Source organism: Podarcis liolepis, assembly GCF_965112155.1.
Source record: "Podarcis liolepis genome assembly, chromosome: 13".
Lineage (NCBI taxonomy): Eukaryota > Metazoa > Chordata > Lepidosauria > Squamata > Lacertidae > Podarcis > Podarcis liolepis.
The window spans coordinates 57,396,146-57,419,728 of NC_139573.1; the positions used below are offsets into that span (position 1 = coordinate 57,396,146).

Sequence of the window (23,583 nt, forward strand, 5' to 3'; positions counted from 1 at the left end):
TATGCAGGTTTTGGTGTCCTCGGGTGTCTTCCCGTGTAAAAGTTGGGGTGTCTAGGCGACGTTTCGACGAGGTCTCACTCGTCATCTTCAGGCTGGTGCTTTCGGCTTCTTGTTACTGGAACAGAGCGGGATCTCAGTGTTTGAGTTCCTATAAATACTGTAGAGGGGTGTGGTGTATTGCCTCAAAAGGGGCAATACACCACACCCCTCTACAGTATTTATATGTTTTCCCTTTTGAGGCAATACACCACACCCCTCTACAGTATTTATAGGAACTCAAACACTGAGATCCCGCTCTGTTCCAGTAACAAGAAGCCGAAAGCACCAGCCTGAAGATGACGAGTGAGACCTCGTCGAAACGTCGCCTAGACACCCCAACTTTTACACGGGAAGACACCCGAGGACACCAAAACCTGCATTCCTGTACCCGTGAAAATCTACGAAAACATATATATATATATATATATGTTTTCGTAGATTTTCACGGGTACAGGAATGCAGGTTTTGGTGTCCTCGGGTGTCTTCCCGTGTGGGAGTTGGGGTGTCTGGGCGACGTTTCGACGAGGTCTCACTCGTCATCTTCAGACTACCACCTAAGTGGTACTCAGAATATCACTCAAGAAATCACTCAAGATATCCCTCAAGTAATTAAGGAACAAAAGAAGAAAAGGCACACTAACCTGGGAACTTCCTCTCTGCCCAGAACGTTGGAGGCTATACACCACACCCCCTCAACAGTATTTATAGGAACTCAAACACTGAGATCCTGCTCTGTTCCAGTAACAAGAAGCCGAAAGCACCAGCCTGAAGATGACGAGTGAGACCTCGTCGAAACGTCGCCTAGACACCCCAACTTTTACACGGGAAGACACCCGAGGACACCAAAACCTGCATATATATATATATATATATATATATTCCTAATATTTTATAATCTCTGTATATTTTGGGATTCCTGTATAGTTAGATGCTTCGATGGTGCAGCAGGTATGGCTGTTTGTACCTGGTTTTTTGATGTGCTGAATTAGGTGTTTCTCCACAACAGATGCCAGCGAAGTGTGTGTGTGTGTGTGTGTGTGTGTGTGTGTGTGTGTGTGTGATTTGCACAAAGAAGTAATAATGAAAACCAGCCTTCAGTTACCTTTCTTGAGTGACATTTTTAATCTCACCGGAGTCGAAATATTTTCTCACTCCTTTTTGCAACTGTTTACTTCAGGGATAACTTCTCACCCTTTGAACTACCTGCAACCTTCCTCCTTTCCCCACTTTCCCCATTGTTGCCTTTTCAGATATCTTGGTTTCTGAGGCACGAGAACCATTTTAGGCCTTAAGTGGATCACTGCTCATCCAAGCCTTATATTTTCTTCAAGTAGCAACAGAGAAGACAAAAAAATAAAATAAAGTCTGATGTGGGGAGATGTGTGTCTGTGAATTTATTTGTAGAGTTGAGCCATGCTCACACATTTAAGGGGCTAGGATGCCATTATAAACAGTCCTGGCTTCCCCCAAAGGATTGTGGGAGCTGTAGTCTCTTAAGGGCGCTGAGAGTTCGGAGGAGGCCCCTGTTCTCCTCCCGGAGCTTCCGTTCTCAGACTTCTCTGTGAAGAGGGATTGACTAGGGAGAAGCCATGACTATTTAAAGTAGTATCATAGTGCTTTCAGTGTAGGGTGTGATTGGGGCCTGTGTGTCTTTTGCAGACTGCTGCACAATTGGGCTTTCCTTGGTGCAGAATCCAGCCATTCTCCTTTGTTCTCTGCATGCTACCTGCAGGCTGCAAACCTGGCTGGTGGCGGCGCCTGGCACGACAGGCACAGTATGCCAGTCACTGACAGCTCTAGGTGTTGGATAAGCAGGAGAAATGAGTCTACCCTGAAATATATCAAATGCACTGCAATAAGATATAATAGATTGGTTTCAGGCCAGCCAAGGATTATCAAGGATAACCAGTGTCAGAGCTGCTCCCAGATCCTAGCTCACAGAGGATCACGCTAGCCAGCGTTCACTTTATAAAAGTCTTTATTGAGTTACAGTTTCCATTTCCAAGCTGCTGCGTGCAACTCTGCGTCTTATAAGCTAGACCGGCGAAGCTCCGTCTGAGTCTCCGCCCCTTGTACACCAACTTAATACCCTAGCCTTACTCCACCTTTTCCGCCTGACCGTTCTTCTCTGGGTCCCTCTGCCCCCCGTGGTCTCTTCCTTCCTGGACTCTTCTGACGCTGACCCCCCGGACCCTCCTGTCTCCTTGCGTCGGGCCTTAGGACCTGGCTCCCTTTCCGGGCTGCTTACTGCGCCGCCTTCCGGTGCATTTGAACTTGGCGCGCGCGCCCAACCTTCCACTTTCCGCTTGACCGTTTCTTCGCTCTCCGATGGAGGTGTGGCCACTCCTGACTCATGCCCTCCCCCCTGCTGCGAGCTGCCGGAGCTCGATACCTGGCGCCTTTCCTCCCCACTGCGCTCTGTTGGTGACGCTGGCCCCGATTTCCAACTGCTGCCCTCTGAACCCTCTCTGGACCTTTCTTCCTGGGGTGTCCCCCTAAGCTCCCCCCTTGCTCTGGCTACTGGCGCTCCTTTCTGTGAATCTTCTGATTCACTGGACAGGCTCGGAGATCTCGGGTCGTCGTCGTCACTCATCTTTTCTTCGGACTCCTCCCCCTCACTCTCTGTTTCCTCCCTTGCCCTCGCCTCTGCTCCTGAACCCCTGACAACCAGCCATTATGGTTATTGAGAGCATTTGGTTTTTGGCCAAAATGGCTCTGGAAATGATTTACGTACATTTACAACAGGACGCTCCCTGCCCCCAGGCTTACAATGTAAAAAAGCCACAGCACACAAGGGGAAGGGGATTGGGAGGGAAGAGGAAAAGAAAAACCAAGCTCAGGCATCAGTTTCTAAAGAGCCTTTTGTTCCTCTAATGAGCAGCGGCCCCAGTTCAGGGGCAGGAGGCGCCTGATGGAGCTGGACTTTCAGCAAAGCTGATGGCATGAATCTCGCTTCCTATCTCTCCATCCGATGGAATGGCTGCCCCAGGTGACAGCCGAGGGAGAGTATTGTGTTAATTTGTGATGTACAGTTTTGCCTTTGCTGGGTCAGCTTAGCTCAATACAGTATTCAGTCTGCTGGCAACAAACAGCCTCATGTTTTGTGGAGATTCCCACCTGTGAGCCCCAGCCATGGAAGCCTGCTGTCCCTGAATGTGGAGGGTGGCCCTGTGACTGCTGAAGGGACCAGTCCTCTTTGCAGTTCTCCAAGCATTCTTTGAAGCCTTGCCTATTGCCACCCATTGTAGCATCTCGGTGCTTCTAGATCCATAGCTGGTCTCTCCATGGAAATAATTCCATTCATTGACCTGCTGCCTGTTTCCTTAGGCAAGGCAAAAAAGTTTAATTATGCAGACCTGAAGATCTGGGTGCCCTCCAGATGTTTCTGACTGGCTAGCACAGATGTGTGAGCTGGAGCTATTGGGGATTTCGGTCCAAAACATCTGGAAGGAGCCTGGTTGCCACAAACTGCTTTCAAGAGCCCTGTGGCCTCTCCAAGGCAGGCGGACGTCTCTCCGTTCCTGAAGCCTGAACTTCCTTATTGCATCAGCACATTTTGTTATCTGTCACTTGTTCCACAAATTCTATCATTCCCTTCTGCGCTGGGTGTAGACCCTTACTATTTATTTCATAAAATCTATACACTGCTTGATTGTGGGGGGGAAACAACCCTCAGAAAAGTTTTACAAAGGATAAAACAAATGATCAATAAGAAGGATTAACAATGATTAAAGACTTTTGGAAAATTAAAATAATAATAGACTGAAAACAGCTTAAAACTTGTGTTGCTTTTCTAAACATCTGGGTAGGCTTGTATAAACAAAAAATGTTTTTAGCCAGTGCCATAAAAAGTCCAGGGAAGACGCCTGTCTGATATCAAGAGGCGGGGAGTTCCAGAGTTTGGGTGCTGCAACTCTCAAAGCTCAAGTTCTTACAACTGTGGCCAGGGCTGTCTTAAGCATATGCGGTGCCAAGGTGAAAAGATCTGCCCAGTGCCCCCCCCCCAGCTTGCCCAGTCCCAGGCGCACAGGAGTGCGGAGCCAGCTGGCCGCCTCAGCGTCTTGCTGGCTCGGTCGCCCCCGAACTCGCATCACAGAGCTGCCCGCAGAAGAAGAGTCTGCCACGGAGCTCTGACCAACGGGCAGGCTCTTCCCTGGACTCAACTCTCGGGCCTCGCACTCTCGGCCTGGTGCCCCTGAGAGCCTGGCACCCAGGTGCCCCACACCCCTAGCGCCTATGGGTAAGACGGCCCTGACTGTGGCATCTGCCACAGTGCCAGTTCTGCTGATCAAACCAGTCAGGTGGGTGTATACGGGGAGATGCCATCCTGCAGGCAAACTGGTCTCAAGGCATTCAGGCCCTTCTATATGACAGCCATGCCAGTGTAGATCTCTTGAGCACAGGGGTTGGGTGCTGGCAAGGCGTCACACCTGTCAGCATCATGCTGCAGCATCCTGCCCTAAACTGTAGCTTCCGGATCAAGTGCAAGGGAAGCCCCACACAGAGTAATCCAGCCTTGAAGGAACCAGTGCACAACCAGTGCCTGTGGCCAGGCTCTCCCAGTCCAGGACTTGGTTGTAGTTGTCAAACCAGCTGCAGTTTGAAAATGGCACTTTTACCCACAGAGGCCACCTGAGCCTTCCATGACTGAGCTGGATCCAGAAGCACCCCAGCCGGTGAAGCTGCCCCTTTGGGCAGCTAGCTGCTAGTGAGCTTGGGGGAACCCCGGGTCTGCAGAAGTAAGGGGGGCAGGAATGCCACACTCCCTAACACTTGGGGGAGGGAAGAACCCAGTGAGCCTGCTCAGAATGCTGGATGGCTGTGGGAGTGGAGAGGAAATGGAATTGAGTAACCTAGAAAGATCCCTCCCTCCCTCCCTCCCTCCCTGGAATCCTGAACTGGAGCAGCCCACTGCGCTGCAAAATTTTGTTGCAGGCTCCACTTCTCCGTTGCTCAGGTACCTTTTCAAGCTGTGTTTATTTTTAAACACCACATCATTTCGTTTTGCATTCTTTGCCAGAGATTAGAAACTAATGTAATGGGGCTGTGAGCCAGCTTAATCACATCATCTATGTAGCTTTGTCCTACTTCAGTGGGCGGCATCACCAATGTCTTCCATGGGCTGACTAAGAAAGCCTTCCCTTGAGAGTTCTAGCCCATTGCATGCTAAGTGCAGGGCCGTCCCCAACCCCATCCTGCCTCAGAAAGTACCATCAAGGGATACTCTGTGTGTGTGCCCACAAGAGCATTTCATTGGAGCCAAGCCTTTTCCTGGCTCAATGGAGATGTCGGTTGCCAACCGGGTGCCCAGAAATCTCCGCATAGTTGCAGTTGGACCCGTGACAATAGCAAAATGCGGGGAATTTCAAACACTGACCACCAATGCACATAAATATATTACAATAGTGGCTGCCTTATTTCCAACCTCTTTCCAAATAATATTGGCTGGAAATCTGCCTTTTACAATGCTACCTCAGTCCATGTTTTCACTAAGGTATCTCCCACAACCCTAAGATCTCTGAGCAGCTGGGAGGGGCAGCAGGTTGGGGGCCTGAAGAGGGGGCTGCCTGCTGCCTCCCTCGCTTTCACCCACCGCCTGCTCCTCTCCAGTCTCCTCTTGTCTCCCCCGCAGCCTTCAGGGCACTGACTTCAGGGAGAGAAGCCAGCAGCCCCCCCCCCTCCAGCAAGCAGACCAGGTGTCGCCCTTCCAAAGGGGTTTGGATCCTTCTCTCCAGCTGCAGGGTTGGAAAGAAGCTCAAGGACGGATGGGGGAAGGCAGACTCAGCCAGGGGGGCAGCAGGCTCTGGGGCCTCTCTCCTGCCAAGGCTCCCAGCCTGTCTGCCCTAATCCTTGTGCTCTTGCTGCATTCCGGTGGGGATTAACTCCCTGCCTTTTGCTCTCTGGAAACAGGGCTGGGGTGGCCGCAGAGGGGACTTTGGGAGCAGCCTGGTGGACTGAAGGAGCCAGAGATGGAAAGCCCAGGCAGGTGCCTTCTGCCAAGCAACGCAGGCCCTGGGTCCACTGACAGCTCAGCAGTGCCAGCACTGACTGGCAGCAGCTGTCCAGGGTCTCAGGCCCAGAGTGACCTAATAATGCCAGTTATGCAGCTACCAGTTGTGCTGGTTATTGAGAGGTGAGGGAAAACACACTCTGCATGTCCTCAGAGACACTCCCCTCACTTCCTATTACTCCAGCTGATGGTGGGTTGCTTGCCCAAGACATAGGCCTGGAAGGAGGAGCCTGTGGTGACTCCACCCCAAACATGGCTGGAATAGAGCTCTGCTCACCCCTGACCACGCCGGGCAATGGACAGGATGGGGATCGGACCCCAACTAGAGCTGGGGGACACACGAGGGTGGAGGAAGGGGGGCGGGCTGCCCCAGGTGTCACCACTGAGGGGAGGTGACAAAAGGCCGGGCGGCACTCACCGTAGGGCCTGGGAGTGACGCGGTGGCTTGGGTGCCCGCAGGCTCCGCGCTGCCCAAATGGTCCGCCCACTGCCTCCCCCTCAGCTGTAGGGCGACTGAGTGGGAGGAGGCAGGCAGACTCCTTGGAGGCCCCAGGGAGCATCCTGCCCCAGCTTGCCCCACCCCCACCCCTGGGTGCAGGGCACTTGCACTACCCCAGGCGCCCAATCGGCTTGCTCCGCCACTGGGGACACCCAGGCCCGCATCCTGAGCAAAGGCCATTTTGTTTGTTTAATTCATGTCTCCACTCTCCTCCAAGGAACTCCAGGTGGTGTACATGGTTGTCTCCAACTGCTCATTTAATCCCCACAACAACCCTGTGAGGTAGGGGAGGCTGAGAGGTAGTGACTGGCCAAGGTCACCCTTGAGCCTCATGACTGAGTGCGGATTTGCACCCTGGTCTCTCCCAGGTCCCGGTCCGACACTCTAAGCCTTGCACCACCACACTGACCACAGAAGGAGAAGGAGAACTGATAGGACTGGGCAAGGCAGGGCTGAGCTTCCCAGCACCTGCCACCACCCAGAAGAGTGCAAAGGGGGGCAGGGGGAGCTGGAAGCAGAACCGCAGTTGCTGTCCCCTTAAGGTGCCCTGATTCACCCACCGCCCCACCGCTCAGTGGCAGAGCAGCCTGGGCTGCAGAAGTCCCCGTGTTCAGTCCCCAACTGGGCTGGGAAAGATTCGTCCCTGAAGCCCTAGAGAGCTGCTGCCAGTCTGTGCACGTGGAGCAGAGGTCTGACTGGGCATAAGGCGGCTTCACATGTTCCTGAGCCTAGGGGTAGAGCAGCTGCTGGGGCTGCAGAAGACCTCAGGATCTGTCTCCGGTTAGGGGTTGGAAAAGACTCCATGCCTAAAACCCTGAAAAGCCACAGCTGGCCAGTGTCCACAACTCTGAGCCAGATGGACCACCAAGGCAGCTTCCTATGTTTCTTTTCCACTCCTGACAAAGAATCCTATGAAACTGACAAGCTTGCAAATTCAAGCAGAATCAAGCCTCTCTTAAAACAACAACAAAAAATGGAGGCCAGGTCCCATTTTTAACATTGGCAAGAGGCAATAAAGTGCTGTGGGTGAGGCTGTGATCCCACACAGGCTTACCTGAGAGTAAGCTGCCAGAACTGAGTGGGTCTTCCTTCCAGGGAAGAAGTGCGGAGAACTGGGCTGACACTCCCAGTGTGAGAAGAGAAGAGGAGCCCGGCCGGATCAAGCCAACGGCCCTGCGGATTCAGCCTTCTGTTCTCGCAGTGGCCCGCCAGGCGCGTAGAAGGACCGGAGCCCGAGCCCCGCTCTGCCCTCCGGCAGCTTCTGGCAACTGGGATCCCAGCCGCGGAGCCAGAGGAGAGCCATCCTGGCCAGCAGCCCCCGAGACCCGCTCCTCCAGGAAGGTGTCCATCGCTGCCTCCTGCGGGAGCGAGTTCCACAGATTAGCTAGTACTTTCTTTTCTGCGTCGTCCTGAATGGTTCGCGAGTTCGAGAGGGAGGAGAGCTTTCCTCTTCTCCACGCCAGGCAGAATTTGAGAGACTTCTCTCGTGCCGCCTTGCTCTCGCCTTTCCTAAACTGCCGCCTCGCGTCCTAGGGAAGCCCCGTCGCGGATCGGATCTTGCTTCCTTCCGCGCAAACGCTCCGACGGCGGAGGACGGGACCCAGGCGTCCGGCGCCCCCCTGCGCGCCCGGCTCACGTGGGATGCAGAGAGGAGGAGGAGGCGCTGCCCGGAGGAGGAGGAGGATGGCCCGCCCGTCCGGGGGGCGGAAGGTCAGGCAGGCCGGCCGGCTGCCTGCGCGGTGGGCAGACCTGGCGACGGCTCCTCCGGCGCGGCTCCAGGTAGGGGATCGGGGCCACCGCCCTTCCCCGGGGGGGGGGGCGGGCGGGGGGCTGGTCCCTCTTGCTTTAGCCAAGGCGGGGTGGGGGGTGGGGTGGGTCATTCCCGGGCTGGGCGCCCCCGACCCTCTCCAAGCCCTGAAGGCGCGTGAATGGGAGCCCTGGAGGAGGAGATAGGGCCCGATCCCCGGACGCAAAACTTTACTTTCGAGCCTTGGCCACGTGCCAGCCTGGGGACCTGAGCTGATGGCGAGCCAAGTGCCCTCTGCACGCGCTCAGAGGCAGCGTCTCCAAGGGAAGCCCTCTACCCGCTCTTGAAAGGGGAGGAGAGCCGATCCATGGAGCCCCGCGGTTGGGAAGGACTAGGAGGACCCCTGCTCTGACCCAGCCCCCCCTGCTCCTCTTAGAGTCTTCCTGTTCACACGTGCTGCCCTTCTGACCAAGCTAACCCTGCTGGCTCATTTAAGCCACACCACAACCCTGCCAGGTAGGCCAGGCTCACTCAGGGAGCTTCAGGGTTGAGGGAGGATTTGAATCCGGGTCTCTCCCAGGTCCATCCCTCTGACTGACACAATACACAGCTATGGAAGACTAGCGGGTGGTTTGTGTAGAGAAATGGTGCCTGGGATCTGGGTGTCCAGATTGTGCCTCTGTCTTTTAAAGATCCCACCCCCCTGGGAGGGGATGAAGCCTTTGCAAGCCAAGCATGGCTTTACTTCTTCATGCAGTGCATAGTGGAACTACGGAACTCCCTCCCACAGGAGGCAGTGACGGCTGCTTCAAAAGAGGCTCAGGCAAATTCATGGAGGAGGAGACGGTGCCGGTGGTGCCTAGTGGCCAGGATGGCTCTGCTCTGCCTGCGCAGCTGGAGGCAGCCATGCTTCTGAATCCCAGTGTCTGGCAAGCCCAGGAGGGGAGGCGGCTCCTGTGACATTTCACACCCCACCTTGCAATCTTCGCCTCTCTTATTCAGCCCTGTCTACACTGCGTGGCAGTGGCTGTCCAGGGTTTCAGGCAGGAACCTGAGACCTTCTGCACACAAAGCAGATGTTCTGCCACTGAGCCACAGACCTCCCTTATTCATGTTCATTCAGGAATAAACTCAAATGGGAATTTACTTCCAAATAAGTTTGCATAGTATTGTGGTGGTGTTTTTTCTGTATGTTTTTTTAAAAAAACACACACACATATTTTAAAACAACAACAATCCTGTGTGCTTTTGATCCAGAAGCTTTGATATTTCAGTTTTGCTTTCTGTTAAAATCATAAAAAATTATTTCAGAATATGTGGGGGGTTTTCTCCAATTTTTATTTTTGCCATGAAGTATAGAATTATAGATTTGTGGAGTTGGAAGGTACCCTGAGGGTCATTTAGTCCAACCCCCTGCAATGCAGAAATATCGACTAAAGTATCCGTGACAGATGGCCACCCAACCTCTGCTTAAAAACCTCCAAGGAAGGAGAGTCCACCACCTCCTGAGGGAGTCCATTCTATGCCAGCTTATAATGAAACCCAAGAGGACATGGTCACTTCCTCTCAAGTTTCTGAGTACTTCCACTTCATCCATCAGTCCCTCCTTGTTGGTGAGGACCAGGTCCAAGATAGATGATCCCCTTGTTGCTTCTTCGACCTTCTGGGAAATGAAATTGTCAGTGAGGCAATGGAGGAATTTGTTGGAATCTTGGCAGAGTATGTGTTCCAAAAGATATCGGGATAGTTGCAAGTCTCCCATGCTTACTACATCATTCCTTTTTGAAAAAAAGCTAACGCTACTCTAGGCTGCATTTGTACAGTAGACAAATGAAGAGAAGTCATCATCCCACTCTATTCTCCCTTGGCAGTACTGTGTCTAGTTCTGGGTACCACAATTTAAGAAGGATGTTGACAAGCTGGAATGTGTGCAGACGAGGGCAACTAAGATGATCAAGGGTCTGGAAACCAAGTCTTATGAGGAATGGTTGAAGGAGGTGGGTTTGTTTAGTCTGCGAAAGAGGAGGCTGAGAGGAGACATGATAGCTATCTTCAAATATTTTAAGGGCTGTCATATGGAGAATTGTTTTCTCCTGCTCTGGAGGATAAGACTCAAACCAGTGGTTTCAAATTACAAAAAAGGAGATTCCGACTAAACATTCAGAAAAACTTTCTGATAGTAAGAGCTGTTCTATTATCCATTATTATCTCTTGAAAGGCATTCTGCCGGCGTCGTGGTGTTTCCTGACAGCAATTCATTACGTTGATTATTTCTTGTTTATGGATTTATACATACATTATATAATGATGTTTATGATTTGTAAATTTTGGATTATATTCTAACTTCTACTAATAATACATTTACCATACTTATTAGCCATGTGTTGCGGCTGTATTTGAGCAGTAAGAGCTGCTCAGCAGTGGAAGAGACTCCCACGAGAGGTTGTGGCCTCTCCTTCCTTGGTGGTTTTTAAGCAGAGGTTGGATGGCCCTCTGTCACGGATGCTTTAGCTGAGATTCCTGCATTGCTGGGGTTGGACTAGATGACCCTTGGGTCCCTTCCAACTCTATGATTCTATGAATGTTTGGTAATCTCTGCTCTCTCTGCTCCACTGAAAAATTCCTCATCTAAGCCAGTAGGTCAAAGTGTGGATTGACAGGCCTCCAGTTTCTGGAAACTGCACCTTCTCTTCCAGCAAGGCAGCCAGCTTGGGTTTGCTGCAGGTGTTGCTTGGCACATTCTCCGGCAGGAAGAGAAATGGCACGGGCGATCGCTGTGGTTGTTTCCTCGCCGTCCTTGTCTCCTGGTCCTATGTGCTCCGTGAGGTTGCTTCATTTCAGTTCAGGCAGTATGAAGGAAGTGAGGCTTGCTGGGGGAGCCGGCAGGAGTCAGGGTCAGGTGTGGGGCTTTTGCTACAGGGTAGGCTTTGTGGGGAAAGCAGCTCCTTTCCTGTGGGGACATACCAGGAAGTAGGTGGTGCCGCCCTCGGTGTGTTCCTACATGCCCCCATAGAAGCAAGGAGTGGTCTAGAGTTCTCTGAGTTGCCACAGATGATTCCATTTGCAGGTGGAGTCAACATTCCTTAGGACTGGAGCTGAATGCTGATCTCCTCTGAGAGACTTTGGCAAATCTTCTCTCCCCCCCCCCCACACACTTTGGACGCATTCCTGGTTCCTTGGAATGACGCTTGCAGGAGTCACATTTATTCAGCAACAGCAGAGCAACTAGCAAGAAGCCGGCTTTGGTGGTCCTGTGTGGCACTTGGGAATGAGATTTTGGCCGCAGGGAAACTGAGGCAAGGAAGACATCTCTGTTTGGTGTGTGGGGCCAGCCTCCTAACATTTAGGTAAGCACAAGTGGGGCAGATTTGGGAAGGGGAGAGGGACTCTGTTGAATCCTGGATGGGATGGGGGTGGGCCAGCTATAACGGTTATCAAACAGTGGAATCTCAAGTGGCAAAGTCATCTTGCATGCCAGGAGTCTTGGATGCTATCCAGCATCCTGCTTCTGTAAGGAATCTCGAGAACAGAAGTGTAGAGTCCAGATCAAGGGAAGTCATAGTCTCACTCTTTTCTGCCTTGCTCGGACCACACCTGGAGTGCTGTGTTCCATTCTGGGTGCCACAATTTAAGAAGGTTGTTGACAAACTGAAACATGTTCAGAAGAGGGAGACCAAGATGATTAAGGCTCTGGAAACCAAGCCTTATGAGGAACAGTTGAAGGAGCTGGGGATATTTAGCCAGGAGAAGAGGAAACAGAGAGGAGATATGATGGCTATCTTCAAGTATCTTAAGGGCTGTCACATGGAGGATGGCGCAAGCATGTTTTCTCCTGCTCTGGAGGATAGGACTCAAACCAATGGCTTCAAATTACAAGCAAGGAGATTCCGACTAAACATTCGGATAAACTTTCTGACAGTAAGAGCTGTTTGGCAGTGGAACAGACTCCCATGGGAGGTGGTGGACTCTCCTACCTTGAAGGTCTTTAAGCAGAGGTTGGATGGCCCTGTGTCCTGGATGCTTTAGCTGAGATTCCTGCATTGCAGGGGGTTGGACTAGATGACCCTAGGGGTCCCTTCCAACTCTATGATTCTATGAATGTTTGCTGTAGGAAGGTATCATCCAGGCATCAATGCAGTCTTGGAGGTCTATAGCAGACACCCACAGTAAGGTCAGCGTTGTTCCTCCCCTACAATTTTTACCCATATACTCTGAGTCTGCCTTCCATGCTTCAGGTCATAGAAGTATTCACAAGTGTACACCAGTGTGTTCTGAGGTCTGCAACCACTGTCCTTGCTCATCTGGCCCAGAAGCGGTGTCTGAGGTGAGCTCCAGTGACACAGCATGGCTCCTGGCAGTCCTGCTTCTGTGCGCCACGTTCCTCCAGGGGTTCATCTCCTGCACTGCGCAATCTTCCTTCTCCCTAGCAGCACCCCCTCCTGCGCTGCTGTTCCAGGACAGCCCTCTCTGCTCTATTGAGAAATTCCTCATCTAAGCCAGTAGGTCAAAGTGTGGATTGACAGGCCTCAAGTTTCTGGAAGCTGCACCTTCTCTTCCAGCAAGGCAGCCAGCTTGGGTTTACTGCAGGTGTCGTTTGGCACATTCTCCGGCAGGAAGAGAAACGGCACGGGCAATCGCTGTGGTTGTTTCCTCGCCATCCTTGTCTCCTGGTCCTACGTGCTCCATGAGGTTGTTTAATGTTTTAGTTGAGACTCATTCTTTGCAGGGGGTTGGACTAGATGACCCTCGGTGTCCATTCCAACTCCACAATTCTATGATTCTAGGAGAGCTCGGCTTGGCCTCCTACAGCTGGTGTAGCAAAGATCACAAGCTGTGAATTGGGAGACCTCCAGTTCAATTCTCACCTCTGCCAAAACTCCTAGGAACCTGCCTTGCACTGAGTGAGACACTGGTCCCTCCAGCTCAGCACTTCCTGCACTGGCTGGCAGCAGCTCTCCAGGGTGACCAGCAGGGTTCTCTCTGGAGATGCTGGGGCTTCCTGCAGGCAAACAGAGGCTCTAACAAGGAGCAAAGTCCTTCCCCAACTCATGAGGTGACCCTGCAGAAGCTTTGCACCTCCCTCAGCCCCCACCCCCAATATCTTATTTAAATCATAAGAAATTTGTGGAAATGCTTCAAACACACACAAACGGATAAGTGGTTGTTAATAATTAATGTTTGTTTATATCCATGAGAGAATAACCTGCCTGTGCAATATTTGGGGGATAGGACACCCCTGCCCCATACTTGTCAAGCTTTTCCACAGAGGTTTGAGTGTCTGAACTTGTAAAATGGTGGATTCTACCTTTTGCCATTGATGGTTGTGAATGAGTTATACAGAATGAACTTATTCAAAAAAAACAGAGCACACCAGCCTAGGGGATGTGGGGGGGGGGGGAGGACATTCCGTTCTCTCTGGATGAGGGGAGGGGGATTCGAATCAGTTCACATTTAGCGGTGAACCTACCTAATTCACAATTTCTGAAATGATCACAATGATTGCAGTGCAGTTCTCCAGCAAAGCAGTGTGTGCCAAAATGTCTATATCGGTAAAATATGCATGTATGTATATTGGTGAAAATAGCATGCAAAAATTGTATTATTTGAGGGGAAATTGCTTCAGAAATGTGTATATTAGATAGAAGTGCATACAAAAATGAGTTTATTAGGATAAATTTGCAGTAAAATGCTGAATTTTCATGAGGACTTAAAAAATAATAATATGCAACTGAATTTCAGATGGGCAAAATGAGGAACAGAGGAAGTGGACAGATCTGCTCATCTGTACTTTTGACACCCCTTCCCATATGTCAAATCATGACCTTAAGTGCTTAAAACTAGATTTAATGTCACACCCATCACCACAGCCCCACAGGCAGGTTACAGCTATAACCATTTTACAGATGGGGAAGTGTGCACTGTGAATTCCAAAAAGTCAGGACCTGAACCCAGGTCCCCTCAGTTCCAAGTTTGGTGTATACAAGCAGGCAGGCAGCACTTTCAGTGAGGAGTTTGAAAGAGCGCTCACAGAAGGGTCACAGAGCACCTGGAATCTGCGCACACATTTTGTTGCATTCCTCAGGGTTTGAAGAAGGATTAAGGGTGGCTGGCGCCATAATAAGTAAACTCTAGTTCATTGGGCTGGGCATGCACTATTGCAGTAAGTTCAATATGAGGTTGGTTGGTATTCCTCTCAATGTTTCCCATGTTAAGTTGCCTCTTTTCCATCTAACTCCACTTCTGACACTTGATTTAGGCAGCTGCACAAAAGTTACGTTTTTCCTCTGCAGAAATGACCTCTGTGTAGGAAACATTGTGGAGCATCTGTGGCCAGCTTAGTGCCCTCCAGACATTTCAAGCTACACCCAGAGTTGCAGCCCAAAACATCTGGAGGGGCCCAAGCTGGCGAAGACGAGTGAGGGCTGCAGCTTGGGGGCTGAGCACCAGCTTGGGACGGCAAATGAAAGAGGTGGCAGGATAGACGCTGATAAAATGATTTCTGGCAGGAAGGAAGTGGATAGAGAGTTTTCTCCTTCTCTCATAACGCTAGAAATCGGTTCAAAAACCTCCAAGGAGGAGAGTCTGCCACATTCCACTGTGGAACAGCTCTTACTCTCAGAAAGGTCTCCCTAAGGTTTAGTCTGAATCTCCTTTCTTGTAACTTGAATCCACTGGTTCAGGTCCACCTTCCAGAGCAGGAGAAAACACACTTGCTCCTTCCTCCATGAGACATCGCTTCAGTTATGTGAAGGTGGCTATCCATCCTGCCACCTCTCAGTCTTCTCTTCTTTGGCGTAGCCATCCAGGCCAGGCCCAGTGGAAGCAGCCTTCCAGGCTGGCCGGCCAGGGACTCCTGCAGGGGTGCATTAGGACCCCTCCTTCTCTGATGAAGAGATTTCTGCTGCTTCTCCCATCCTGTGCTGCCAGACGTTCAGCCCCGATGAAGTCACTGCCTATGGTGACTCCCTGGTGAAGCTCAGAACCTCCCTGTTTGCTCTGGGCCGTTGCCTCCCTCCCTCCCTCCCTCCAGGCTGCTGTCCTGGAGCTGGAGAACAGAGCCTGGCTCTGTGCAGCTGGACATGAGGCCTGAATCCCCAGACCTGTGAAATTCTACAAACGGCTTAAGCAAACAGGACGGTCAGGAGGAGGGGAGAGGGGGACGGGGAGGCCAAACTGAATCAGTCCCTTGTGCTGCCGTCCCCTCAGCAGGCCGGCCCTCCTGTCTATGGGGCTGAGCAGGCAAACTCCGCCTGGGGCAGCGCTCCAATCACTGCCTCCCTCTGGAGCAGGCCACTTCTCTGGGACTTTGACCACTCCACTGGGATGCTGCCTGCCCCACCTCAGCCCTCCCCGTCCCTCGCACTGGAGGGTGTGGCCTCAGATACACACCCGCCTTCCCCACACCTGGTGCCCTCAAGCTGCTTTGGGAGTCGGCTCCTAGCAGTAGCACCCCAGCACCCAGATGACGCTGGGGCTGGGGGCAACATAGTCAGGGAGTTGGGTGGGACCCCCAGGGTCATTCAGTCCAACCCCCTGCAATGTAGGGATCTGGAGGCTGCCAGGTTGGGGGCGGCCGATATAGACAGGCTGCCTGCCTTTAAGTGCCCAGGGTGCTTGGTTTTGAGTTTTGTAGTCTGTTTCCGCTTTTATAAAAAGAAAGAAAGAAAGAAAGAAAGAAAGAGAAGATAAGGGCAGAAGGTCATGTCTGAATTGACACTGGGATAGGATTCCGTTTTCAGGGCATCTGAAAGCCCCTACGTCTTATTGGTTTATTCAGCTGTGATTCCTGCACTGCTGGGGGTTGGATTAGATGACCCCTGAGGTCCCCCTTCCAACTACAGTTCTGTGATTCTGCTTTAATGATTGTATTTGTATCCTGCCTATTTTGTCCAAGGAGCACAAGGTAGAGTACCTGGTTCTCCCTGATCCTGTGGGGCAGGTGAGGCGAAGGGGGGCAGTGGCTGGCCTGAGCTTCAGGTTCAAGGGGCTTTCGAACCCTGGTCTCTCCCAGGCCCTAGTCTGACATGCTGAATACTGCGCCACTTTTTGGAAGCGTTGGTCCAGCAGCCCCACCCTCCATCTTTCCACGCCCTCCATTCTCAAAGAGAAACTCTCTAGGGAAGATGATCCCCAGGCAGAGACTGAAGGGCTGCGAGTTGCAGCCTGCTTTCAGGATCCATCATGAACCTTACTATTTCTTTTGATTTGATTAAATATTTGGATTCCGCTTTTCCAACAACAAATGCTGAGTTCAAAGCTTTTTAATGTTTTTAATGTTTGATGTTTTATCGTGTTTTTAATATTCTGTTGGGAGCTGCCCAGAGTGGCTGGGGAAACCCAGTCAGATGGGCGGCATACAAATAATAAAATTATTATTATTATTATTATGGCTCCCAATAGTCACAACAGCAGCAGCAGCAGCAGCAGCAGCAAAAAGCAGCAAACATTGCAAGCAGGGTAGCAGAAAAACAAAGCAGACAACAACAGCACATTCATTGGAACAGTTAATGCAATTCAATAAAGTCATGGTAATTCAAAATATCGGAAAGAGCTGCTGAGCACCAGCCCCGAGGCAGGGGACACCCTCTCTCTCCTGATATGTGGCTTTGCCTCCTACAAAAGCCGTGCCCTCCCACCATGGGGACGCCAACTTCTTCCAGCCGAGGGGCAGCCAGTCCAGAACGTTGTTAGCTGTACCACGCTATTAGGCTGCGCCACGGCCCAGCCCCAGAGCCCCGCGGGAGGCGAGCCAGGCTGGAAATAAGCAGCAACGCTCCTCCTGGCCCATGTCCCTCTGATGTGGTCTCCCGCCCCTTGTGGTTCTGTGGGCTGAATGGAGGGAGTCGCCTCCCATCTGACCATTGGCAACCCTCTCTGTTTTCTGGATTGCTTTCTATAGTAACACGGGTGGAGGCCCAGCTGCAGGCTGCCGTTAACCAAACCCCCATGTGTGCTTCTAGGCTATCACCAGCAGGAAAAATAGCACAGAAATCTCTGTCCCGCAATAAAGCCTGTGTGGTGTAGTGGTTTGAGTGGCAGACTAAGGGCTGGGAGGCCAGGGTTCGAATCCCCACCCAGCCACGAAGCTCACGGAGTGTCCTTGGGCTGGCCATTGCCTCTCAGCCTGGCAGACCTCACAGGGCTGTGGTGAGGATAAACCAGGGAGGAGTGGGGCATCCACCAGAGTCACATCTAGCAATATGGGGTGGCACCTTTCCTAAATTCCCTGTCCTGAAGGGGAAGGGGAGGGGGCATTTATTGGAATTAATATACCTTCTTAAAATCAATGAAACACGTTTTGTAGACCAAGTGGAGAGGAGGAGAACTATGCATTCCACCTTGATAGTTTATAAAATGATGCCCTGGAGAGATTTGAGAGAGAGAGAGAAGCCCCCCCCCCTAACCCTAGAACTTGTGGGCATCCCATGAAGTCGAATATTGAAAGATTCAGGGCAGATTAAATAAAGTGTATAGTTTAACCAGGGAACTCACAGCCGCGATGGGCCACCAGACTGGACAGCTTCATGGAGTCGGGGCGCCAGTGGCGTCTGGCCACAATGGCTGCGGTCTGCCTCCAGCAGTGCTTCTGGGGGGGGTGTGCTCTTGTGCTTGAGTCCTGCTTATGGGCTTTCCATCGGGGCATCTGCCTGGCCCTATGAGAACAGAGTGCCAAACTGGCCTGATCCAGAAGGCTCTTCTTACTTTCTTACGATTTCTATGCACCCCTGTTTCTAAGTGGTGAGGTTTCTGAGCGGTGGCGGCCTGTGCCTTGACTTTGGTGTCCTTGGAAGGAAGGTGACTGGAGGCTGATGTTGTTTCTGTGATATTAGGCATTATTTGCATATCTGTCCAGGCTGTGCTTGAGATGGAAGGTTCAATAGCATCAACACTCCTAACTGATCCTGCTCTACACTCAACACCATGACTTGTTGCAGAGAGCAAGTTTCAGAGGGCAAGTCAGGCCACTGCCTGGTTTGGGACTGTTTTTCCACAATTGCCAGCCATTCTGCTCCAGACATGCCTGCTTCTGGAAGGATCTCCAGCCATTTAGTATCTGTGGCAACACATTAGCTGTCCGTGGCCATCTCTTGAGTTATCCAGAAGCTCATTCTCCAAAATACTGTGTGTCTGTGCAAGGCTAAAGTGGTCCACCTGGTATGACCTCTTCAGTGGACTTTTTTTTGCAACAAAAGTCACAAAATTGGGGTAGGTAGAAGGCCCCCAAATCCATTTAATGTAAACTCAATATCATTACTGTATTTAGTTTTTTTGGACAACAGTAAAATGTGAAAAAACAGAGCAGGTTCTTGCCAAGTGGAATGTATAGTTGCAAATGAGGAATTATTAGATTGAACCTGGGAGGAAGGCAGCTTAGTCTGAGAACCCAGGTGAGGAACTACGCAGTCACAGGGATAAAGTGTGTTCTTGGACAAACAGGACAAAGCCTCTTCTCAAATTCTGAGCAAGAATATATAACAGATTCCCAGAAACACTCCAACTGAAAGCAGAACAACCCGGCATCAAACTTATGTGACTATTTGTCACCAGATCAGAACTGACACTGGAACAATGGTCACTGACCCCTGGCCCCAGAGGTGGCGTGGGGAGGCTCCATGCCTCTTTTCACCAGACAAATATGGGGTGGGGCCTGTGTGCGGTCAGGACCCCGTGTCAGGCAGGTTGGGAAGCAGTCCTGGAAAAGGCTGGTGGCGAAAAACTCTCCAAGTGATCGTCCAATGAGACTGAATCGCTCAGCTTCCATCAATTTCCGATATTTGGCTTCAACTGCTAATTTCAAGTTAAGGATATGTAAAAATAGCAGCAAGACTGAGATAAAGAGAGAGAACTCTGTGGTTATATGCACTGTTGCACTTATTCCATTCTCAAGCAGCAGAATTTTTTAAAAATCTGACGGGGGGAAAACAGGCAGCCCATAAATATAGTAGGGATTTCTGCATGCTGTGGGAGTGTCTAGGCATATATTGGTTCCTAAATATATATTTTAAACCCCTAAAACTGCCCAGCAAAGACCCATGTTCAGTGACTTCTAAGATCTGTGGAATATTAAGGATGGAGCGCAGGGGAAAGCAAAAATAAAATACTATTGCAGCACGCCAGTCTCCGAGTGCTGGGAGACTCCAGGAGTTCCTGCACTTTCCCCAGGGTTGGGTTTCCTTGGAAAGAAGGTGAACATGGTTTTATTTACTCAGATACAATCTGAGGACAGGGTGGAGGAGTATAGCAGATCCCACCTCTGTATACCATAGAATCATAGAATCCTAGAGTTGGAATAGACCACAAGGGCCATCGAGTCCAACCCCCTGCCAAGCAGGAAACACCATCAGAGCACTCCTGACATATGGTTGTCAAGCCTCTGCTTAAAGACCTCCAAAGAAGGAGACTCCACCACACTCCTTGGCAGCAAATTCCACTGTCGAACAGCTCTTACTGTCAGGAAGTTCTTCCTAATGTTTAGGTGGAATCTTCCACCTAAATAATTTGGGTCAAAATTAAGGGAGAGAAGAATAACAGAGACCTCATTGTGGGAGTTTACTATAGATCCCCAAGCCAAACGGAGGACATAGATGATGCCTTCCTGGAACAGATGGCCAAGCATGCAAAAGGAAGGGAGATAGTAGTAATGGGGGACTTCAATTACCCGGATATTTGTTGGATGTCAAATGCAGCCAAGAGCATAAGGTCAAACAGATTCCTCACTGGCCTTGCAGACAACTTCATTGTCCAGAAAGTGGGAGAAGCAACAAGAGGAACAGCCATTTTAGATCTGGTCCTAACCAATGTTGATGACCTGGTTAGTGGGGTAGAAGTGGAAGGATCATTAGGCCCGGGTGATCATGCTCTTCTGAAGTTTACTATACAGCGGAAAGGAGCAGCCAAGCATACTAGGACTCAATTTCTTGACTTTAAGAAAGCCGACTTCATAAAACTTAGGGAAGTGCTGGGTGAGATCCCTTGGACAGTAATACTAAAAGGAAAGGGAGTTCATGATGGCTGGGAGTTTGTTAAGAGGGAGATAGTAAAAGCACAACGTCAGGCAATACCAATGAGACGGAAACATGGAAGGTGCCTAAAGAAGCCAGGGTGGCTATCTAAAGAACTTTTAACTGAGTTAAGATTATAAAAGGATGTGTACAAAAAATGGAAAAGGGGGGAAACCACCACTATTCAAACAAATAGCCAGCACATGTAGACACAAAGTCAGAAAAGCTAAAGCACAGAATGAACTCAGGCTTGCTAGAGAGGTTAAAAGCAACAAAAAAGGCTTTTATGGGTATGTTCATAGCAAAAGGGAGAACAAAGAAACAGTGGGGTCACTCAGAGGAGAAGATGGTGAAATGCAAACAGGGGACACAGAAAGGGCTGAACTCCTCAATGCCTTCTTTGCCTCAGTCTTCTCCGATAAAGAAAACAATGCCCGACCTGAAGAATTTGGAGCAAATGATTCAGCAAAGGAAACACAGCCCAGAATAACTAAGGAGATAGTACAAGAATACTTGGCTAGTTTAGATGTATTCAAGTCTCCAGGGCCAGATGAACTGCATCCAAGAGTATTAAAAGAACTGGCAGATGTGATCTCAGAACCACTGGCAGTCATCTTTGAGAATTCCTGGAGAACAGGCGAAGTCCCGGCAGACTGGAGGAGGGCAAATGTTGTCCCTATTTTCAAAAGGGGGAAAAGAGAGGACCCAAATAATTACCGCCCAGTCAGTCTGACATCAATACCAGGGAAGATTCTGGAGCAGATCATTAAGCAAACAGTCTGTGAGCACCTAGAAAGGAATGCTGTGATCACCAATAGTCAGCATGGATTTCTGAAAAATAAGTCATGTCAGACTAACCTGATCTCGTTTTTTGACAGAATTACAAGCCTGGTAGATGAAGGGAACGCAGTGGATGCAGCCTACCTTGATTTCAGCAAGGCATTTGACAAGGTGCCCCATGATATTCTTGTAAAGAAGCTGGTAAAATGCGGTCTTGACTATGCTACCACTCAGTGGATTTGTAACTGGCTGACTGACCGAACCCAAAGGGTGCTCATCAATGGTTCCTCTTCATCCTGGAGAAGAGTGACTAGTGGGGTGCCACAGGGTTCTGTCTTGGGCCCGGTCTTATTCAACATCTTTACCAACGACTTGGATGATGGACTCAAGGGCATCCTGATCAAATTTGCAGATGACACCAAACTGGGAGGGGTGGCTAACACCCCAGAGGACAGGATCACACTTCAAAACGACCTTGACAGATTAGAGAACTGGGCCAAAACAAACAAGATGAACTTTAACAGGGAGAAATGTAAAGTATTGCACTTGGGCAAAAAAAATGAGAGGCACAAATACAAGATGGGTGACACCTGGCTTGAGAGCAGTACATGTGAAAAGGATCTAGGAGTCTTGGTTGACCACAAACTTGACATGAGCCAACAGTGTGACGCGGCAGCTAAAAAAGCCAATGCAATTCTGGGCTGCATCAATAGGAGTATAGCATCTAGATCAAGGGAAGTAATAGTGCCACTGTATTCTGCTCTGGTCAGACCTCACCTGGAGTACTGTGTCCAGTTCTGGGCACCACAGTTCAAGAAGGACACTGACAAACTGGAACGTGTCCAGAGGAGGGCAACCAAAATGGTCAAAGGCCTGGAAACGATGCCTTATGAGGAACGGCTAAGGGAGCTGGGCATGTTTAGCCTGGAGAAGAGGAGGTTAAGGGGTGATATGATAGCCATGTCAAGGTCGTTTTGAAGTGTGATCCTGTCCTCTGGGGTGTTAGCCACCCCTCCCAGTTTGGTGTCATCTGCAAATTTGATCAGGATGCCCTTGAGTCCATCATCCAAGTCGTTGATAAAGATGTTGAATAAGACCGGGCCCAAGACAGAACCCTGTGGGCCCATCTGCGTATACAAATTGTGGCAGATCCCAACTGCATACACACTCTAATAAGCACTGCAAGTTATCTTTTTGGATTTTGTGTGAAGAAAAACTTTGGTCTTTGGAGACTGAGACAGAGGTTGAACTAATAAGAAAGATTTTATAGAACAAAGTTGATAAAACAGCATGCATCAGGAGGCAATGTTCTTTCAGGAAACAGTTAACCTATTAATAATTATACTAAATCAAAAGGAGGTGACAGGCTTCTAATCAAACACAGCTTCTTTTAAACTTCAGTTGCTGTTCAGTTATTTCACTTCAGGTAAATTTTAGAGGTTTTTAGGTTTTAGATGGTAAATTCTTAGCTTATTTCCAATTTTGTTACTTCAGTTTCTTAAACTTAATTGCGTAGGTCAGGGGTCGGCAACCTAAGGCCCATGGGCCACAAGTGGCCCATGGGGGTCATTTAACTGGCCCATGGACCCCCACCCGTTCGGGGACCCCTGCCACCCACCTGGCACTAAACTGGCGCTCCTGCAGCCAATGGGAAGCTGCGCACGCCTCCTCCGTGCCGGAAGGAGCGCCGGAAATAGCGTTTGCACATTCATGTGCGTGCGCACTGTGGCCCACCGTGGCGTCTGCAGGACCATGAACCGGCCCAAGCCACAAAAACTTTGCCAACCCCTGGCATAGGCGTTTCAGCTTAATACTTTGGTTCTTAAACAAGGCACTACATTCTCTCAGTTTCCCCACCATATATCAATCACACACCTGGGGTACTTCTGGCAGTATAACAGACCCAGGGGGTCCCCTCATCCCTCTTCACTGGCTTGGGATTCTTCTCTCCCCTCATGACTGACAGGAGACCCAAGGAGATGCTATCCTCACAGCTCTACTTCTCCTGGCTCAAACTCAGCCCTCCAGTTCACTCCTGTCTGAATACTTTCCCTAGACATTACACTGTCTTCCAGTCTAAGCTCAGAGGCTCCTTCTTCTAGCTGTAGATATTTTCCTGAGCGTGGTTGTTCCACACAGACCAGACCCAGCTCTCCTTCTCTCCCTCCAGCTCTCTCTTCAACTATCTCACCATCTGAGCTCTTTCTCAGAAATGAGTCCTTTTATACTCCCTCCCAAAGTGCTGGCTCCACCCCCTCTGACTAGCTGTCTTCGTAGCCAATCAGAGAGAGGCTCCAGCCCTCTGGTGGAGTTCTGAGGAACTGCAGCCCCAGCCCCTTCTCTGGCTCAGCTGTCCTTCACGAGGGGCTCACAGCATCCACAGTCCAGCAGCTCTTGCTTCCTCAGTGGACAGCTTTGAGGTCAAGCGCAGAGCAAGTCATGCCTGTGTCTCCTCAGCCCAAATGCGCAGGCCTCTCCCATGCATGCCCCGCTGGGCCTCAGATTC

The 23,583-nt window shown here is 50.5% G+C and overlaps 2 protein-coding genes across 6 annotated transcripts in view; one reads left to right on the forward strand and one right to left on the reverse strand.

The window, feature by feature from the left end:
* Positions 1–8,219: 8,219 nt before the first annotated feature.
* TRPV4 (transient receptor potential cation channel subfamily V member 4) overlaps positions 8,220–23,583 on the forward strand; it is a 54,581-nt gene continuing 39,217 nt past the window's right edge. The window contains exons 1-2 of one of the 4 annotated variants that reach the window (XM_083470928.1): positions 8,228–8,327; positions 11,363–11,642. The gene's annotated coding sequence lies outside the window, so the exon portion shown is untranslated. Of the gene's footprint in view, positions 8,328–8,731; positions 8,812–11,362; positions 11,643–23,583 lie in introns of all 4 variants that reach the window. The other 3 variants (XM_083470930.1, XR_014518423.1, XM_083470927.1) reach the window with 3 other exon arrangements.
* The window catches only part of LOC310691266 (uncharacterized protein), a 96,371-nt gene continuing 93,371 nt past the window's right edge, over positions 20,584–23,583 (reverse strand). Inside the window, exon 2 of one of the 2 annotated variants that reach the window (XR_014518434.1) lies at positions 20,584–20,736. The gene's annotated coding sequence lies outside the window, so the exon portion shown is untranslated. Of the gene's footprint in view, positions 20,788–23,583 lie in introns of both variants that reach the window. The other variant, XR_014518435.1, reaches the window with a different exon arrangement.